This window comes from Dendrobates tinctorius, unplaced genomic scaffold, assembly GCF_039654945.1.
Source record: "Dendrobates tinctorius isolate UK_male_01 unplaced genomic scaffold, ASM3965494v1 ptg000071l, whole genome shotgun sequence".
Taxonomy (NCBI): Eukaryota; Metazoa; Chordata; class Amphibia; order Anura; family Dendrobatidae; genus Dendrobates; species Dendrobates tinctorius.
In genome coordinates this window covers 2288167-2307973 of record NW_027361739.1, presented here as the reverse complement: position 1 = coordinate 2307973, position 19807 = coordinate 2288167, and the positions used below count along the sequence as shown (strand labels likewise).

At 44.0% G+C, this 19807-nt stretch overlaps 1 protein-coding gene across 5 annotated transcripts in view; it reads left to right on the top strand.

Moving 5' to 3' along the window:
• TANC2 (tetratricopeptide repeat, ankyrin repeat and coiled-coil containing 2) overlaps positions 1-19807 on the top strand; it is a 621767-nt gene that overhangs the window by 369573 nt on the left and 232387 nt on the right. Inside the window, exon 1 of one of the 5 annotated variants that reach the window (XM_073582323.1) lies at positions 7669-7796. The exons of the other annotated variants lie outside the window; for them this stretch is intronic. The gene's annotated coding sequence lies outside the window, so the exon portion shown is untranslated. Of the gene's footprint in view, positions 1-7668; positions 7797-19807 lie in introns of those variants that run through there. 5 annotated transcript variants of the gene reach the window in all.

The following is a 19807-nucleotide window of genomic DNA, read 5'->3' as shown; positions in this document are numbered from 1 at the left end:
AGAAATGTCCAGGGCTTTCCAAGAACGATCAGCCATAGCGGCAGGGGGGCCGGTCGCTGATCGCTGTCACACACAGCGATCTCGCTGGTGAGATCGCTGTTGTGTCACAAAACTTGTGACTCAGCAGCGATCTCGCTAGCGAGATCACTATGTGTGACGGGGCCCTAAGAACTGTGTAAAATTAAGCAGCCCCCTGCTGCTCGATTGCTGTCTATCCAGGTCTAACCCACTCCCTCCCCTTTCTTTGCTGATACGGTTGCAATCGATGAATTCACAACTCCAACGCTTGTCCCCTGCACAGCGAAAAACTAGGCTCAGATGTCTCGTCTTTGCTTTTGTGTTCATGACCACTGAGTTCCATGATTGGTTGCAGCGGTCACATGCGCTAGGCATGACTTTGTTGCTGCAACCATGTTAACAAAGATCAGGGCAGAGGCAGAGAGACCCCTCTTGGGTGGCGGAGGGTAAGTGGTGTTGCTTTTTACACAGCCCAAACCTTTATGTAGTAACAAAAAAAAAAAGTTAAAGCTGGAAAACCTGTTGAAGAAGCACTCCTCCTCCTATCACAGTTTTTATCCTCTTAATATACTGCAGTCGTGTTCTATAGCACGTTTACTTACAATTGCTAAATTTGCCTTTCTACCCAGCTAATTCTTCTCTTAGCTCTATGTAAAAATAGGAAGTCTCTTGTCCCAGCATTTATCATTCCCATCTACAGCTTCTGACCCAGCTACTCCCTCCTCCCCTCCACCAGGGACTTTTGCAGTGACTCATGACTTGTGCAGAGAAAATTGACCTGCTATTTCTGCACAGAGCTTAAGGTACTGTCACACTTAGCGATGTACCAGCGATCCCGACCAGCGATATGAATCGGTCAGGATCGCTGGTACATCGCTAAGTGGTCGCTAGTGAGCTGCCGCACAGGCAGATATCACCAGCGACATCGCATGGGTCGCTACTTACCTGTCAGACGAGGCGATCCTGACGTCCTCCCGCCCGCGTCCACGTGTGGGGAGGAGGACTCCCAGACAGTGAAAGGACAGGTACCCAGGGGATCGCCATCAGGGTTCCTGAGGGAACGATACTGGGAAGACAGTAAAAGGAAAGACTTGATTGAAGTTGTCAGGGAAACAGGGGGCGGGGCAAGCTTAAGGAGCAGGGGGCGCGCTGAAGTGGCAGTTGACAGAGAGCAGGACAACAGACAGGAAGCTGTGTGAGACAGAGAGGACCGAGGGAGCAGATGGTGTGTTGTGGAGAGACCGACAGGGGCCTGTGAAAGGAAAGCTGGGGACTCACCGACTAGTGACACGTGAGAGACTTGCACCGGCGGCTGCTCCCCGCATACGGTCCCATACAGCGACTCCCGCTGCTTCCCACCCTGTTGTGACAAGGCGGCTACCTCAGGCGACCGCAGCGACGACAGACCATTCCTTTACAGCTGTCAGGACACTGCCCCCCAGCCTTCTCCAACAGCTGCGGCCCTGTCATCACTGGCCCCAGGGGGCGCCACCTCGCTACAGGCGGTAGTAGAGGCCCCCGTCCGGTTTGCTCAGGGACCCTGAGCAGAGGTTGGTGAACGGTTATATTTTGAGACTGCGTCATAACCCCGCGGTGAGACGAGAGCCGCAAGGAGATGCCTGTTGCGCCCATTGGCAGTTTCTTCAGGGCCTGTTGCGCCCCACCGTCAGTTTCTTCAGGGCCTGTTGCGCCCCACCGTCAGTTTCTTCAGGGCCTGTTGCGCCCCACCGTCATCGTTTCTTCAGAGCCTGTTGCGCCCCATCGTCATCGTTTCTTCAGGGCCTGTTGCGCCCCACCGTCATTGTTTCTTCAGGGCCTGTTGCGCCCCACCGTCATCGTTTCTTCAGGGCCTGTTGCGCCCCACCGTCATCGTTTCTTCTGGGCCTGTTGTGCCCCACCATCATCGTTTCTTCAGGGCCTGTTGCGCCCAGCTCCATCTCGGAATATCGAGGCGTCAAGGCAGTCGCATCAGTGACCTCTACGCGGCCACGCCTGTGATCCTGACAGACCCCTGGAAGGATAAGTTTATTATAAGAGATAAGGACCCCCCAGTTTGGTCATACGTGGCCTATAGCACCCGGGCCAACCGGGTTATTCGCATTACCCATAAGAAAGTGTTGTTAGGTTTGTTGAGTCCCTGCGTGGACTGGTTGCTGTTAATACTTTTTTTTGGTTGCTCAATATAGCCCCAGTGGCTACAGTTTATAAAAGTTATTTCCACAAACCACACTCAGTCTCGTGCCTCATCACTGCATCCTGCGAACCTGCTAGAACCCAACACACGCGTCGCTCGTCTCCACAGCAGGAAGCGCAGCAGGAAGCTGACGACGAGAAACGGCCCAGGACGTTCTTGCGCGATCAGCGATAACCAGCGGGGGGAGCGGTCGGAGGTAAGTAACACATATAGCGATATCGCTATAACGTCACAAAAACCAGCGACATTATAGCGATATTGCTTAGTGTGACAGGCCCTTTAGAAGGATTCAGCTAGTCAGTTTTTAATCGCTGATGTCCTAGACCTAATGGAAAAGAGAAGAATTAACTTAATAAAAAGGCAAAATGAGCAATTGTAAGTACACAGTGCTATATAATATGGCGACTGCAATATATTAAGAGGATAAAAATTGTGATGGGAGGAGGGCTTCTTTAATGTCTCCCACTATTGTACAGCACCATGCATGTGAATGGGGTTTAAAATACCCCATGAAAAGGTATATGTAAAAAAGAACAAGGGTAGAGGAGAAAGCTTAACATTTTAAAACCTGCTGCCTGCCCTGTTTGTACCAAGATTCTCTTTTCCCCTGATTGCCTTGGATGCCACTAATTGATATTAAAGGGACCATACTGTATTTGCAACTAAATCTGTATCATAATCCACTTTAAAACGTGCCCAATAGTGGACGCAGATTTTATTTCAGGCCATGTTGCAGCTCATCGCTCATTTGGAGTGTAGCATAGTCCATCGCCTTAGTCCCAGGGACAAGAGTTTCAGAAATCTCATTATGCAATGCACAGAGAAAAAGTTTGGTGTCAGTATCAGTTTAGATCTATCAGCCCCGGCTGGGGGATGTAATTATTCCTGGTCTATTCTACTGCAAACAATGCAGGCGGTAATGTTGTGGTTAAAAGAGGGAAAAAAATTGAGTTTGTCTTTCCGCGCACTCCATTCATTTCTCAAGGGTATTAAAACATTGTTTACTTATTCAAGTTCAGAAGGAAATGCTCCGTTCCCAGACTTCGGGAGGCAGAAATGGCTCTGTCTTTCCATGCTTACTATTCTGGCTTCATCATGCACACCGCCATACGGGGCCATGTATAATCAGGCTAACCAGGCAGACGCACATATGTGGGATATACATGCGGTGTATGATGAGTCGTTCTGTCACTTATGATTGCATTAATTATGACTACGGTATAAGGTCGTTTGGATATTGATAACTTACATTATGAACAGTTTTCTAATAAGTCGGCATTATGATCACACAAAATATGATCCGGGGCAGCAGTGGGAAATCTATACAGACTCCATTCCTGTAGACATGACGGTACACATTAGGTATTTGGATTATATCATACTGGCTATTGAACCCATTATACACGATGGTAAACATTTTTATTGGTACATATATAGTGTCTTCAATAAAATGGCGCTGGAGATCACGGTATACACACACACTAACTCCGGCGCCATTTTATTTAAGTAATGTATTACAACGCCAACATAGCAGTGTGCCATAGGGATCATGACAATGGCCGCTGCATGCACACTGCTTTGTTGACGTTGTAGTAGAATTCTTCAATAAAATGGTGCCGGAGTCAGCACATGTGCAATACCGCTTTGTACGGTGCCATTTTTTTTTAAGACACTGTCTGTGAATTTGCATTTACAGTGTCTTCAATAAAATGGCGCCGTAGTGCGCTATGCGCTGACTTTTTTGCCGCACTTGCCTCCCATCCCAGCTTCGGACAGAAGGACGCATCCACGTTATATATCATATCTATGGGGAAAGCTCATCATTACCTTAGGAAAAGCAAGGGTGAAATGGCAGCTGCTCATCTGCCCCACTGTGAATCTAAGGTCAGTGACACACTTGCGAGTGCAATGCGAGAAACTCGTGCATCAATACCCAGCATTACTGCCGCTGGCACTCAGGACCGGAGTGTGCGGCTGCATGTCTTTCTATGCAGCTGAACGCTCCGGTCCGAACCGCCGGCGGCAGTGCCGAGTATTGATGCGAGAGACCCGTGCGAGTTTCTGGCATTGCACTCGCAAGTGTGACCCCGGCCTGACCTGCACACTCAGATAAGCCCAACATTAGAGCATAAAAATGAGCAGTTGTGAAGAACGAGGACTGATTGTATAACACACAGGGCGTTTTACGCTTTTATTGGTCGCCTCTGATTAAATGTTGTTATTGTACCTACTAAAAGGATTTTCTCAGAATTTTACGTTGATTGCCTAGTATTAGGACGCACGGTCCATTACTCAGTCAGGACCTACAGCAGTCAGCCATGACCCTACCACAGCCGTACAAAGTAAGGTCCCTGTGTGGGACAGTAATCGGCACAGAGTTGCAGTACCAGACCCTGCGTCCGGATGAGAGTGGCACTGCGTCCGTCCTGTCATGATGGTAACACAGTGCCTTCATTCTTCGAGTTGCAGTCTACTATGTTTGAGTCTCCACCTGAAAATGATGCATGGCAGAGCGCACATTCAATCCGCTGGCACCGTTCTAGTCTATGACCCCTTCAGCGCACATGCCTGAATCTTGTTTTTTGGGGGCTTTGGACATACGTCCCCATGGGTGCCAAAACGCAGTGTGAACGCTCCCTTTGCTAATTTAAACCTAGATTTTGTTGTTGTATTTTTTCATTGCATTATTTAGCGCATTTTTTGTTACTTGTTTTTTTATGCTGTTTTTTTTGTCTCTTGTTGGGATGTCATGCTCTAAAGAAAGTCAGTTTGTTTTTGATACTTCCTGGTGTTTGCTTCAACAAAACTTTATTAATACAGTCATGTGCGGGTTACATGCATTTTTTACCTGTGGATTTTTCGCATCTAATGCATGCTATGGGGACAATCGGCACATCAAACTCTGTGTACCCACGAGAAGGAGACATATTGTGAATTTCAAAAACGCACCGCAGGTCAGTTTTACGTAGCATAAAAAAAAAAGCACAATGGGCATGAGATTTCTATAAATTCCATCCACTTTGCTGTAGCTTTAAGACGCTGTGTGCGAACTTAACCTTAAGAAAATACAAGTGCAGTAGGAATTTTTCACCGTAAATCTTGTACAGTAGTTGCCTCTAAGAATATCACAACCGTGAAGAACTTCAGAATTCTGCTTGTCTGGGGCAAACTGTTCGGTCTATGGTCAGATAAGATGGTTATTGGGTAAGCGGTGGTTCGGCGTCCATATTTTATTGTCCTTGGTAAATACCTCTATTCATTTTACTTTTTCAGAAACATAGTGATGAGCAAATGTGCTCTGATGAGGCGTTATCTGAGAATGCTCGGGTGCTAACCGATTGTGTCCGGCATGCTCGAATACTGTGTTCGAGTCTGGGCGGCTGCATGTCTCGCTGTAACACATGCAGGGATAACCTGCCAAACAGGTATTCCCTACATGTGTTTGGGGCTGTCTAACAGCCGCCCGGACTCGAACATATATTACCACTCGAGCATGTTCGGATAACACCTTATCCCAGCACGCTCGCTTATCACTAACAGTAGTCACTGCTGATAGTTATTATTTCCGATGTGCTGCTGTGTATGGGAACAGGTTGTGCTGTGTAATCTAATAGCTCAGTTTCATGTAATCTCGGAGATGGACATGCTGATTAGATAAATAAACAATGGCCGCTTACACAATGAGGAGATACGCCCTGCGGAGGGGGCTGTTCCTTTTCATCCCTACACCATTCAATTGTCATAAATGCTAAGAAGTTGCTAATTGCACCTTAAGTTTGGCTTAATTTTTTTTTCCTGAAGGGTCTTTTTAGCGTTTTGGTTTTGTTTTTTTGACCGCAGTTGATGTGTTTTGAGCGTCTTTGTTTTCTGACGTGATCTAGATTTTTCTTTTTTACTCCATTCAACAATGAAGAAACCAATCAGTATTTTAAAAGCGAAAACACAGTCAAAAAGACGCCCAAGTACGCTTCTTTTGAGCCTTCCCATTGGCTTGTATTGTAAAGTACGGAACGTCTTCTAATCAGAAGCTGCCTTCAGAACCATCAGCTCGCTTTTTTTTTAACCAGCTGGTGTCTTTGGAAACCTGAAGCTGTTAAAAGATGCTCAAAAGACTGAACATACGAACAAGTTAACACAAAGAAAGACTCGTTCATTCTTTTGAACCTTTTCTGGGTGCTTTTTCAGGAGGGTCTGCTAGAAAAATTGCCCGAAAAAGCGTCCAGAAAACACTGAAAAATATATAAAATTATAACCCCACCCAATCATTGATTGGCAACTTTCTGCCTATACAGTGTACACCGAAAGCCGCCAATGAGTGATGTGGTGGGGTTATACAGAGCTCAGCATTCAGAGAACTGGTAGATCTGCAGCAGATAAAACAGGGATTTTATGAAAACTGCAGCACGCAGCCCAGTAAGTGACACATCACTGGAATCAGGGTCTCTTGCTACTTTCAGATGAGGTATCAGAAACCTGCTTAGATTACCTTTAAGGGTGTGTGCACATGTTGCGGATTCTGCTGCGGTGTACAGTACCAACTTAAGCAATGTAAAATGAAAAACGCTGTGCACATGCTGCGGATTTTTCCACGCAGATTTCCTGCGGACTTGAATCCATAGCATGTCAATTCTTTGTGCGGAATCCGCAGCGTTTTTACACCTGCTCTATTATAGAAATCCACACAATATCTGCATAAAATCCGCAGGAAATCTGCACTGAATCCACAGGTAAAACGCAGGACATTTTACCTGCGGATTTAGCAAAATACGCGTGGAAAAATCCGCAACGTGTGCACATACCCTTATACTAAGGATGGGATTACAGATCTCTATTACCATTCTACCCATATTTAGGGTGGCATTTAGGTTGCTAATAGTTTGTTTTCTGGAGCAGATAATGCAGACTCGCTGTAAATTTTTCGACTCCACAGTTTACATTTTCCTGAGCTGTTTCTTGTGATGTCACAACAATCCTCCTTATTAGATGAGTTATGTCCCCACTTATATACAATAATCCCCCCAGACCTGCGCTGCTTGTGTCCCTGTAGAGTCCATTACCGCAGTGTATTGCAGCTTTTTTCTTGATCTCCGCTCCCTTGTAGTCATTACAGGATATCTGCAGTGTGATACAACAAGGGAAGAAAGGAAAAGTGACACAAAGTAACATAAATAATGACACAAACAATAACACACAAGCCACAGGACTACATAAATGAGACTTCCAGCTGAGGGTGATAGGATTCCTGTACTTATGTTCTCTTTACTAAATGTGTATTCCAAGGGGTCAGGGATCACTGGGGGTCTTTCAGCAGGTACAGTAGGCAGAGGGTCAGGCACATTGTGTGTGCTCAGAGGAGACAGTGAACAAAAGATGGAGGGGAGGAGGATGCAGGAGGGGGAGGGGGGAGGTGGAGGAGGAGGAGGGGGAGATGAGGAAGAGATTCCTGCTCTTTCCTGCCCTGCCTGTAAACTAGCATGCTCAGCCAGAGAAAGGATACAAGGCTCTGCATGACTTCAATGTCTTCCTTGTTGGATTTACCACTGCACTTTTCTGCAGACACACTTTGCTTCGTCCACACCTCCAGGTAAGTCGCTGGTGGGCGCTGGCACCCATGGAGGTCGAGTGGGCAAGCATGGCATTACTGCTGGCAGGCTTATCCTATGGGACATGTACAGGGAGAGAAGCTTCCTGCAGGAATATACAGTGACAATGGAGCAGGTATTGCTGGAATACCTGCCTTTAGGTTGTACCGGCCATGGGGATAACATGTCGTTTTCATGTGGTTTTGTTTCTCCCTTTTCCTTTTCCCAGTACTAAGTTTTTACATTCTTTTGATACCATTATGGCAAGATTGATACAATGGCATTACAGGATTTCTGTGCCTTTTTTTTTTTTTTTTTATTTTATCCAACTTCCTAAGCTTCAGGTTACTCCCTTTGAAGCTCACAGGGCTGTAATTGGATAACTGCATGCAGTGTAGTATCTTGCATTACATTAATTGAAAACCCGATTCAGTGGAAGGCGCAATATAATCCTGGTATTTTTGTGGAGCAGACTAATAAAATGTCAGAAGTAGTGTGCAGAAACCCAGAGACGAGGATCTTGAAAGACATCTGTATGAACCCAGGGTGTGGGTCATCATCAGTAAGTTGGACTGTCATTCAGTACATTGTGATCATTAATGGTCTGTCTCATACCCCTGTATATAATACTGACATTGTGATAATCAGTGGTCTGGGTCATACCTCTATGTATTACACTCGCATTGTGATCACCAATGGTCTGGACCATACCATATAATACATTAACGTTGTCACCATCCTTGGTCTATGCCATGGCTCTATATGATACACTCACGTTATGATCACCAATGGTCCAGCTCATACCCCTATATAATACATTAATGTTTTGATCATCAGTGGTGTGGCTCATCACTCTATATAATACTCACACTGTGATCATCAATGGTCCAGATCATACCTCTGTATAATGTACTAACGTTACGATCACCAATGGTTCTGGCTCATACCTCTATATAATACACTCACATTTTGATAATGAATGATCCAACTCCTACATCCATATATTACACTCATATTGTGATTATCCATGGTCTGGCTCATACCCCTGTATAATACACTCACATTGTGATCATCCATGGTCCCGCTCATACCCCTGTATAATACACTCACATTGTGATCATCCATGGTCAGGCTCATACCCCTGTATAATACTCTCACATTGTGATCATCCATGGTCCGGCTCATACCCCTGTATAATACACTCACATTGTGATCATCCATGGTCAGGCTCATACCCCTGTATAATACTCTCACATTGTGATCATCCATGGTCCGGCTCATACCCCTGTATAATACACTCACATTGTGATCATCCATGGTCAGGCTCATACCCCTGTATAATACACTCACATTGTGATCATCCATGGTCCGGCTCATACCCCTGTATAATACCCTCACATTGTGATCATCCATGGTCAGGCTCATACCCCTGTATAATACACTCACATTGTGATCATCCATGGTCCGGCTCATACCCCTGTATAATACCCTCACATTGTGATCATCCATGGTCAGGCTCATACCCCTGTATAATACACTCACATTGTGATCATCCATGGTCAGGCTCATACCCCTGTATAATACACTGACGTTGTGATCATCCATGGTCCGGCTCATACCCCTGTATAATACACTCACATTGTGATCATCCATGGTCCGGCTCATACCCCTGTATAATACACTCACATTGTGATCATCCATGGTCCGGCTCATACCCCTGTATAATGCACTCACATTGTGATCATCCATGGTCCGGCTCATACCCCTGTATAATACACTCACATTGTGATCATCCATGGTCCGGCTCATACCCCTGTATAATACACTCACGTTGTGATCAACCATGGTCAGGCTCATACCCCTGTATAATACACTCACGTTGTGATCATCCATGGTCCGGCTCATACCCCTGTATAATACACTCACGTTGTGATCATCCATGGTCCGGCTCATACCCCTGTATAATACACTCACGTTGTGATCAACCATGGTCAGGCTCATACCCCTGTATAATACACTCACGTTGTGATCATCCATGGTCCGGCTCATACCCCTGTATAATACACTCACGTTGTGATCATCCATGGTCCGGCTCATACCCCTGTATAATACACTCACGTTGTGATCATCCATGGTCAGGCTCATACCCCTGTATAATACACTCACATTGTGATCATCCATGGTCAGGCTCATACCCCTGTATAATACACTCCCATTGTGATCATCCATGGTCCGGCTCATACCCCTGTATAATACACTCCCATTGTGATTATCCATGGTCCGGCTCATACCCCTGTATAATACACTCACATTGTGATCATCCATGGTCAGGCTCATACCCCTGTATAATACTCTCACATTGTGATCATCCATGGTCAGGCTCATACCCCTGTATAATACACTCACATTGTGATCATCCATGGTCAGGCTCATATCCCTGTATAATACACTCCCATTGTGATTATCCATGGTCCGGCTCATACCCCTGTATAATACACTCACATTGTGATCATCCATGGTCCGGCTCATACCCCTGTATAATACACTCACATTGTGATCATCCATGGTCCGGCTCATACCCCTGTATAATACACTCACATTGTGATCATCCATGGTCAGGCTCATACCCCTGTATAATACACTCACATTGTGATCATCCATGGTCAGGCATGTCATACAGTACCTCTGTATAATACACTAACGTTGCGATCATTCTCGGCAGGGTATACAGCAGCCACTGTATGAGCGCACACAGTTTATTGCAGGTGAGGAAGGTTTACAGATAGTGATGTCCCAGCATGCTATAATGACCTGGTGTTGTGCAGGTATGCCTCCATCTCTTCCCGGATGTTTGTGAACCCTTAGGAGACAGACATTTGTTATACATGTGTGGAATTTTACGGGGAGCAGCTGGGGCTTTACGTAATGGGTTCTGGTTGTGCAACCTATTGTAAATGAGATGTTACACCAGAGAGGTAGGCAGGTGAGCGATGGGATGGACTGGAAATAATTCAGCTACAACATAACCCCCAGGCATAAAACAGAAGAGCGTAGTCATGTCTGACAAATCCTGAATACATCATTATTTTGCTGCTCCTTCCATTCACCAGCTGTAACAATGGCAGCCCTCACGTGGCAGGATTTAAAAGGTCGCCTCTTCATATTCCAGATCCTGGTGTAGAGAACTATTCTTTACTTGTGAAGAAAAAGAGCAAGGCTAAAACTGAGCATGGTGACCATAAGCCTAACCCTAACCTGGGCAATGCCCTACTGCGGTACTACCGACATCGTAGTGGAGGGAGGAGGTGACATTGCATTGTACTGGTGACACGTGCTTAGCACTGGTGCAGTGACGGTGTACAAGATCTCTTCTTTTACCAGTGCCCGTATAATATTCACTCTGGGACTATGCAGTTGGGCATAAGGGGCAGTATGGGGTTTGGTGCCCACATGGCTTTATGATACCCGTCATATTGAGTTTATTCAGGTAATAAAGACATTAGCCGCTCTGTAATTTACTTATCGACTGATCGCTGTGCAGTCGTCACTTTGTGCTGCAGCTTTTCAATAGATCAATTTGCATTCAGGTCACAGCACTGGTCCCGAAGCAAATCTGATCTGTGTGTTTATTCCCAAAAATGGTCACTAATATGTATTTGCTAGAGAAATTAACAGCCGTGCAGGGTAGAAAGAAATAGGTTTCTACAAAGGGTAAACCAGAGCACTGGCAACTCCCTCGCCGACATGGATCGGGATCCTCCTCATGGTTCCCTAGGGGAAAAGACCTCAAAACTTTCCCAAGAGAAAATAGGTGTTGTTGCTTGTATCCAATGAATTGTTCTTATTTTCATTTGGGTCCAAGAAAATAAAAAGATGTGAAACTAATTGCCGCCTAGAATAAACGTAACATTACAGCTTTAAAGGGGTTGTCTGATGAAAGACCTTTACGGCATTGCCATAAGTATCTGATAGACGTGGGTCCATCTCTGGTGGTCCCCCATTCTGACTGGCATCTTACCACCAGTGACTGGAGAGGTGGAGGTGCATGCATCTGCTCTTTCCATTCATTGCTATTGGCGTTATGAATACAGGTGAGCAGGGACTACTGAATTTCAAAATGCCTGATCTAGAGTTTTCACCAGAAAATAGGCCTCCACTAGAGGGGTCTGCCAACAGTTTACTCTGCTCTCCCTACAGAAAACAAATGCACACTCGGCTGAGCTGAGCGTGCATATGTAGTATAGGGTGATAGGAGGAATAGCTGTGAGCCAAGCGGACATCAACTAACCGCTTCATTCAGATGAATAGACATCTTCGCATCAGTCTAGAACAAGGGTTAAGAAACGGCAGCCCGTTGGCCACATGCGGCCCGTCATGCCATTTTGTACTGTGCATCACCTTCTGTCTTCAGTAGTTTCCATGTCTGGGGGAAGAAGAGTAGCACACTGCCCAGGAGCAGGAATGGGCTAGCACAAATAGAGCACTATCTAGCCTCATCGGGGTCCCCCGAACATCAAGAGTAGGGTTCCTTGACCCCTTCTTAGCCCACCAGACGGGCATGTGTCGGTGAGAGTGGTTGCTGCCTACGCGTGCAGCTCTAGTTGTTCTAGTTTGTGGAAATTGTGAAATGCAGCCAGCAATTCCAACACCCTTAGGAGAGCGTGTTTCATGTGTGCAGGGTCTTCAGCTCTATAGACTACTAATTGGCAGGCAAGAAAACCCCCAGTTTCCAGATTTGTGGGCATCCTGGTGCTAGAATCTCCATCTCTTAGGAATTTATGGCATATACTTTGATAGACCATAAACCTCTCAGTAAGCTTTATTTCGGCCCTTGGATGACATTGTTCTACACCAGCTCCCCAATCTCTAAATCTTCATTAAACCAGAATCCGGTCATCATCAGTTTAACGTTCTCATCTCGAGGCCGGGAGTCATGAATTTTCCTGCTTCCGCTGTTCATTAGATCCAGCCTCCGATTACAGTTGACTGCATATTATAATTTTTTAATCTTCCTTGGAAATATTGGGTTTGTTCTGGCCTTACAGCAAGAAATCCCAATCATTTGAATCACTATTAATGTTATTCAGTGTGAGTTTCATTGCTGAAACGGGCTGCCATAATCTCCCGCAGTGCCTAAGAGATAAATGAGTGGCCATCTCTTATCATCTGCAAGTAATCGTTCTCGTTTTGTGCTGTACTTTCTTCCCTCGGCAGCTTGTGTTGCTGTGCTTCAGACATTTGGTAGCTCTTGCTTTGTGTCTTCCTAATGCTGCAGTTACATTGGCTCTTCCCTTCTATGTATACTATTCTCCTGCCGTGAAGACCTGTATTAGAAAAAAAAAGTCCTCTTAGGTTTCACATTTTTAATTTTATAACAAAAATAAAGTCTTTTAACAGTAAGCGATAACCCTACTTGAGGATACACACGTCAACATAGTCAGAATGTATCACCAAGCCGGGTTCACTTAAATACCCAATAACCAGACGTGAGATAGCATTAAAAATAGAATTTTTATTGAATTAAAATTTGATAAAAAAAAAAAACTAAAAACAGAAAATGGGCGAGCTAATGAGGGACACAAATTATGGACAGTAGAAACCTAGAAATCTATGTAATTCGTGGAAGCAGATCTAAAACGGGTAGTTACATTGGTAAGTAGGTACTTTCTGCCACAGCTCAGAATTAATTAATCATAATCACTTTTTCAAAGTGGATTGATGCAAAGAATGAAAATGGTCAATAGACCTAGATTACCTGCCAAAGATAGCTATGGGGAAGTGTAGTGACAGAGCTGCGTTCCTCTGCCTAGACGCACGTTTCGCACAGCTTCTTCGGGGGGATATGTCAGGGCAGGGGTGTCACACATGAAATATGGTTGCGGGCCAATAGGACAGATGATATTTAATGCATGACGCTCCCCTGCCCTGACAGCCCACCCAAAGAAGCTGGACGGAACGCGCGTAGGGGCAGAGGGATGCAGCTCTGCCACTATACTACCCCATGGCTGTCTTTGACAGGTAATCGAGGTCCATTGACCGTTTTCATTGTTTGCATCAATGCACTTTGAATACTATAAGCAATTTGTTGTATTCATGAGTAGGGATTAGTGAATTTTTTCAGATTCGGTTCCAAATGTGATCGGAACCGAATATGGTTTTTGCGATATTCATCGAACACTGTCGAACGTCATTAGAGTCAATGGGAGTAGTAATTACCGAATATGTTCGTAACCGATGATAAAAGAAACATTTGGCACGAATAGTGCTCGAATATGGCTCGAAAATGTCAAAATCAGATTCGGGGACAAAATCCGAACAAATTTGCTCATCTCTATTCATGAGCACAACCAATAAGTGGATGATTCAATGTTATTATACTGACACTGAGGACTGGTCTTCCTTTTAGAACCTCCCATTAAATGGTATTTGACCATATATATGAAAGGCATTTCAGACGGCTTCTATATAAAGGTCATCATCGTTTCTTTTTTTCATGTAATTAGCATTGTATACCCTGCATTGTCAGAGACTATGAATTGTATGCCACTATTTTTATAAATGTATAGTAATACTGTTCAATCCTTGTATTCTGGAATGTTTCCAAATAGTAAAATGGATAATGAAATGCTAAATATTTACTAAGTGATTATGATTCATTAATTCTGAGATGTGGTTAGAAAGTACCTACTTACCAATGTAACTACCTGTTTTAGATCTGTTTCTGCAAATTACATAGTTTCTATGTTTATGCTTGTTCAGAATTTGTGTCCTTCATTAACTCGCACCTTTTCTGTTTTTAATTGTTTTTTTTTAATGAAATTTTGTTTCAATAAAAAAAGTATTAAGTATACAATCTCGCTTTTAGTTACTGGGTATATAAGCAAACCTGGTTTTGTGATAGATTCACATTTTTAATGTCAACGTTTAATACTAAGCTATGATCCTTTGATGTCTCAGAGAGAGAGAGACTAATGATCATACAGTAGCTGCACTGATGATTTCTTTTCAACCTTCGCAGACTTTTTTGCTTAAATGCATGTAATTAGGGCTAAAAATAATTTTTTCATCTGAGTTTCATTAAATACTTTGCACCCTTTGCCTTCTAATGCTGGCTGCAGAATGAGTTAACTGAGAATCTGTCAGTCAGCTCACTATGACGGTCTCTTTTTTGAGCTTACCTGATTTGTGACCACAGAACAAAGTTGAATGTGAAGGGAAACAAAGAGCATGTAAAAGCAGAACAGTGCAAAATTTGTATCAAAATCTAATTGCAAAGATGATTTTCAGCCCCAAATACATATATTTAAAGAGGTTGTCCACTACTTTATCATTGATGACCTTTACTTAGGATAAGTCCTCAATTCTGATTGGTTTGGGGTATGACACCTGGCACCTCTGCCGATCAGCTGTTCTCGGTGTCGTCAGCGGCTGGAAATGCTCAATTGTGGAGTTGCTCCGTCTGCTTATGGTGGACACGGCCGGGTACTGCACATCCACCTCCTATTCAAGTCAATAGGAGGCAGCCGGGTATTGCATGTCCACCAGGGGATCGAGCAGCTCCGCAGTTGAGCATGTCTGGACGACACGGATCGGCTGATCGACTGGTGTGCCAGGTGTGGGACTTCGACCAGACATTGATGACCTATCCTAGGGATCCTTTATCAATGATAAAGTAGTGGACAATCTCTCTTTATGTTCAACTAAACAAATATTGTCCTAGAGGTGGCCAATCCGACCTTGGATGGATAAGAGGATTAAGATAACTTGACAATGTCAATGGTTTGTGCAATGTTAAGTTTGGTGTCAGATCATGATTACACTTTTTTGTCCCATGATGTCCCAGTGCTGTTATCGGTGTCTGTGTCATCAGAGTCCTCCTTTCAGACTTTGGGCCTATATCTTTAACCTGGTATTTTGGTCTACATAAATCAAGAACTTTCACTAAATAGTAGATCCATCTGGGTTCTCACCCTGAAACTCCCAACAATTTGCTAGAATGGGGGACTTCTGTCTGTTCTCCATTTCCGCAAAACGGTGACTCGGAGTTGGATGGAGCAGATGGACCCATCCTAAAGCCACTATACATATCAGAATCTGATGATCTCAGTGGGACCGACCAACCATCTGATGTGTATGGAGGCCAGCCCGTTCTCCCCCAACATATGATGTGGCTTAGGGGTGAAGGATCGGCAAGTTGGAATTTCAACATCTTATTCTTTTGTTTTCATGGGAGATAAGTTGCTACCAGTCTGGAAGTGGTTTTCACCTCTCTCCCCATTGAGTGCTCCTGCGTAATAAGGAGTGAAAGCGGCCTGCTGGACTGTTCGGCAGATAGCCGTCTCGTGCAGGGCTAGCTTTAGGCCTCCTTCAGATAATTTGTATCGTACATAAAAAAAATCGAATGTTCATCATTGTTTCGGGTCTGAGTTTAATCAGAGTTTGGTCAGTTTTTACCATCCATGATTTTTAGATAGGCGAAAATGAATAGATAAATGACACAGCTACTATACATTTATAGTGTTAAACATGGCCAGCATCTATACAAATCACACACTAATGCTGTCTGTGATTGTCACTGTCCTGTATCTGTATGGGTCATTTTTATTTATGACGCAGATTAAAAACTGACATGTCTGTGATTTTTTTTTTTTTTTAGCAGACACAAAGTTGACAAGAAATCTTGAACATATGAATAACCCCATATACTATAATGGGTACATATTCTATGTACGTGACTCGTAATGTTATAAGCAGCACTGAACGGAGTGCAGCTAAATCATCGCACCGGCCTTAAGGCCCCTATATGTATTTGACTAACCTCAGCCGAACCCGCCACAGACTGTCGGGAAAGAGAAGGAACCCGTACGTCTGCTTTTGGACCTTTGATCCTGGTGTTCTACATGAGATAAGCCACCATCAGTGGTCAGTGGAGTCTGATAACTGGAGCCACCAGCCAGGCCAAGCATTCCTGTGTATGGGGAAATCGAGAGAGATACTAATTTCTGCACTTATAATAATTTGTATTTGTTTTCAAGCTGGATTACCCCTTTTAATTCAGATGTGAAAAGCACATTCTATTTCAATGAAGCCACATGTAGTGTGAACAGAGCCATGAATGCATGCAGTAGGGGTCTAAGTCTGACTTTGTGGATGGGGTTTGCAGGTGCAGAACTGATGTGGAAATGTTCTGGTAAGTAGTTCTGATGAAGTTATAGACCCCCTCCTCACTTCATTAGAAGTCTCAGGGACGGGGGAGAATGTGCGAAAACACTTGGAATTAGTTTCTTGTGACACACTGGTGTGAATCCGGGGGAGGTTGGGTGTCTGTGCTGCAGTAATCTTCACCTTAGAAAACATAGATATGGAGGTGTCTGCAAAGGTTTTAAAGGGCATTGTCCCTAAAATAATAGCAAAGAAGGCATAGAGACACAAAAAACAGAATAGAATTTCTGACAACTTGATAGGAGACCACCTCCAGGTTCCTGCAGGCATGGTAAGACAATTGTGACAACCGAAGTAAAAAGTGGTAACGCAGAAACTAGTAAGATAGGTGAGAACAGGGACTGATTGTTCCGTGCTGTACTGCTGGAGACTAGATAGGCAGGATGGTCAACAAAAGCAGTAAAGAAGCTACCGCGCTTGTTGATGTAGGAGCATGGTAGCCCCAAACCCCCCCCTATTAATCTACTCTGCACTGTTTGCGGAATTGATTTGTTTACCTGTTTAACTATGTAAAATTTTAATAAATATGATTTTGGAAAAAAAAAGGCAGTAAAGAATGTGCTGTAATGTGGGAACGAGTGATGCATAACTAGCCTGAGTGACCGCTAGGGCTGTAACCGCAGATCTGAAGGTTATCAAGAAGAACTGTTCGGTTTTCCTTCCATTTTGGAACATGTGAGCCACTTTTCAGCAGGAGATTCAAATTGATATATCCAGTGTTCGTTTTCTCCTCGGTGACAAATCAGTCTTTGCCTAAAACAAATTGATGTTTTCTGGCCTTTAATTAAGTGAAAGTCTTTGTTGTAACGAGATTGAACAGAAGTTTGAAATCAAAGACGCCTCACTGTTTTATTGCCCGCAGCGCTATCGATCCTGCCGACGGCCCTGCGGCTGTAATTATGCAGAATCTCTGTTCTAATGATTTAAAAATAAGTTATTTCTAGAGCACGGGTTCCAGGCGGTCCTGCGCAGATCAGGTACAGGCTACAGTTATTAATCCACAATCTATGTATGACGGGCCAGCCATCTCCGCTCTACAGATTTGGGTGTGAAAAAGCTCCCCTGCTCTGATGGGTCTGAACTGTGTCCAGGAGATGATCCGTCAATTTATCTGATCAGTTGTGAATTGACAATGTTTTAGGAATCTAAAAAGAGCTTCTGTCCATATACAAATTCAGGAATATCACAGTGTTCCCACTGGTAAGTGGCAGTCAGAATAGGCTAGAATAGGGGCTGACTGCTCTGGTCTGTACTGCGGGAGACTAGATAGGCAGGATCCTTTGCAAAAATGATTGGAGGTGGTAGTAATCATCCAGAGCCTGTCCCAATACCCCTATTCATTTTTATAGTACGGTAGGATTCAAAATCCATTTAGTGTCTATACAGACCTCACAATAGGGGACTTGTATGCTTCTAATATGGCAACACATGAAATTGCACAAAAATAATGAACATTGGCTTCCTTCCAATTGGGTATGCATGCGTACTTGATGCAGAGGGGAATTGGCTCCTACCAGATACCTCTGGCTCTCACTAATTCCCCATGATAAAAAGTTGACCATGATAAAAACTAACTCTTTTTCTTCTGACATCTGGTATTTGAGAGAACGTATGGGTACAAACAGCATACAGATTACATGCTAGGCTGGACTCTAATATGTATGGGCATCTTAGGCCTGTTTCACACTTCAGTTTTTTGACGTCAGTCATAATCTGCCAGAATGTGAAAAAAACGGATCCGTTTCCATTTTGCCACGAGAGAGAGATATTTTGTTTGCTGCCAGAACGGAATTTGGGGTTAAAATTCTTTAAAGGAAGTTCTTTTGCTATCTGCTTTTTTGACGCACACAAAAAACGTTTCATGGTCCGTCCACTCAAGACAGCGGATGCCACAATTTTGATGAATCCGTCAAAAAATGGATGACCATCCGTCAAAATCCGCCGCAATGCAAGTCAATGGGAAAAAAAAAACAGATCTGCCAAAAAAAAAAAAATGGTGGATCCATTTTTTTGCAAAACGACGTAAAAAAACTTAAGTGTGAAACAGGCCTTAAATGCCCCTGTACACATTAGGTGAAAGTGAGACCAGCCAACCAACTGATGTGTATAAAGCCTCCCCCCCGAAACTTGGAATCAGAACATGGGAGAGATGGCCGTCAGCCAAACAGCCATCTCAAGTGTATGGCCAGCTTAAATGTTTAGTATTGTTAGGAATTGGATAAAAACTATGGTGAAGTCTTTTCTTTCCAGCTACCTCAGTCTACAGGGTTCCAAACACATTAGATAGATGTTCAGCGAACCATAGTTTGTCTGACTGCCATCTCTCCTGTCTTTCCCATGCATAATAGATTTGAGAGTCCTCAGTGGTTGTTACCTCTTAATGGCTAACTGAAAAGATGGTAACACATTGCAAGCTTTAGAGACTACTCAGGTCTCTTCATCAAGCATCAATAATACAAAATCTGAAGAATCACATATTTATAAACAACAGGACACAGGAATAATGCAATAGATAAGACAAGTGACGTGAAGCAGAACGATCATAATGGGAGATGGATAAACAGTTGTGGTCGTAAATATTGGAACGGTTCATAGATAAGGAGTGTGAAAGTTTTACTGTCCACTGAGTGGGTCTGGTTCTGTGTTGGGATGCCCCCACAAGGTCTGTGGAGCACATTCCTTAGTTGATGTAGAAAGACATATATCCAAGAGACACATTCATTTCTGCACAAAACTCAAGATAAAAAGCGGACGGCACCGCTGTTACCGTGTGACTTCAAATGATGTGCGG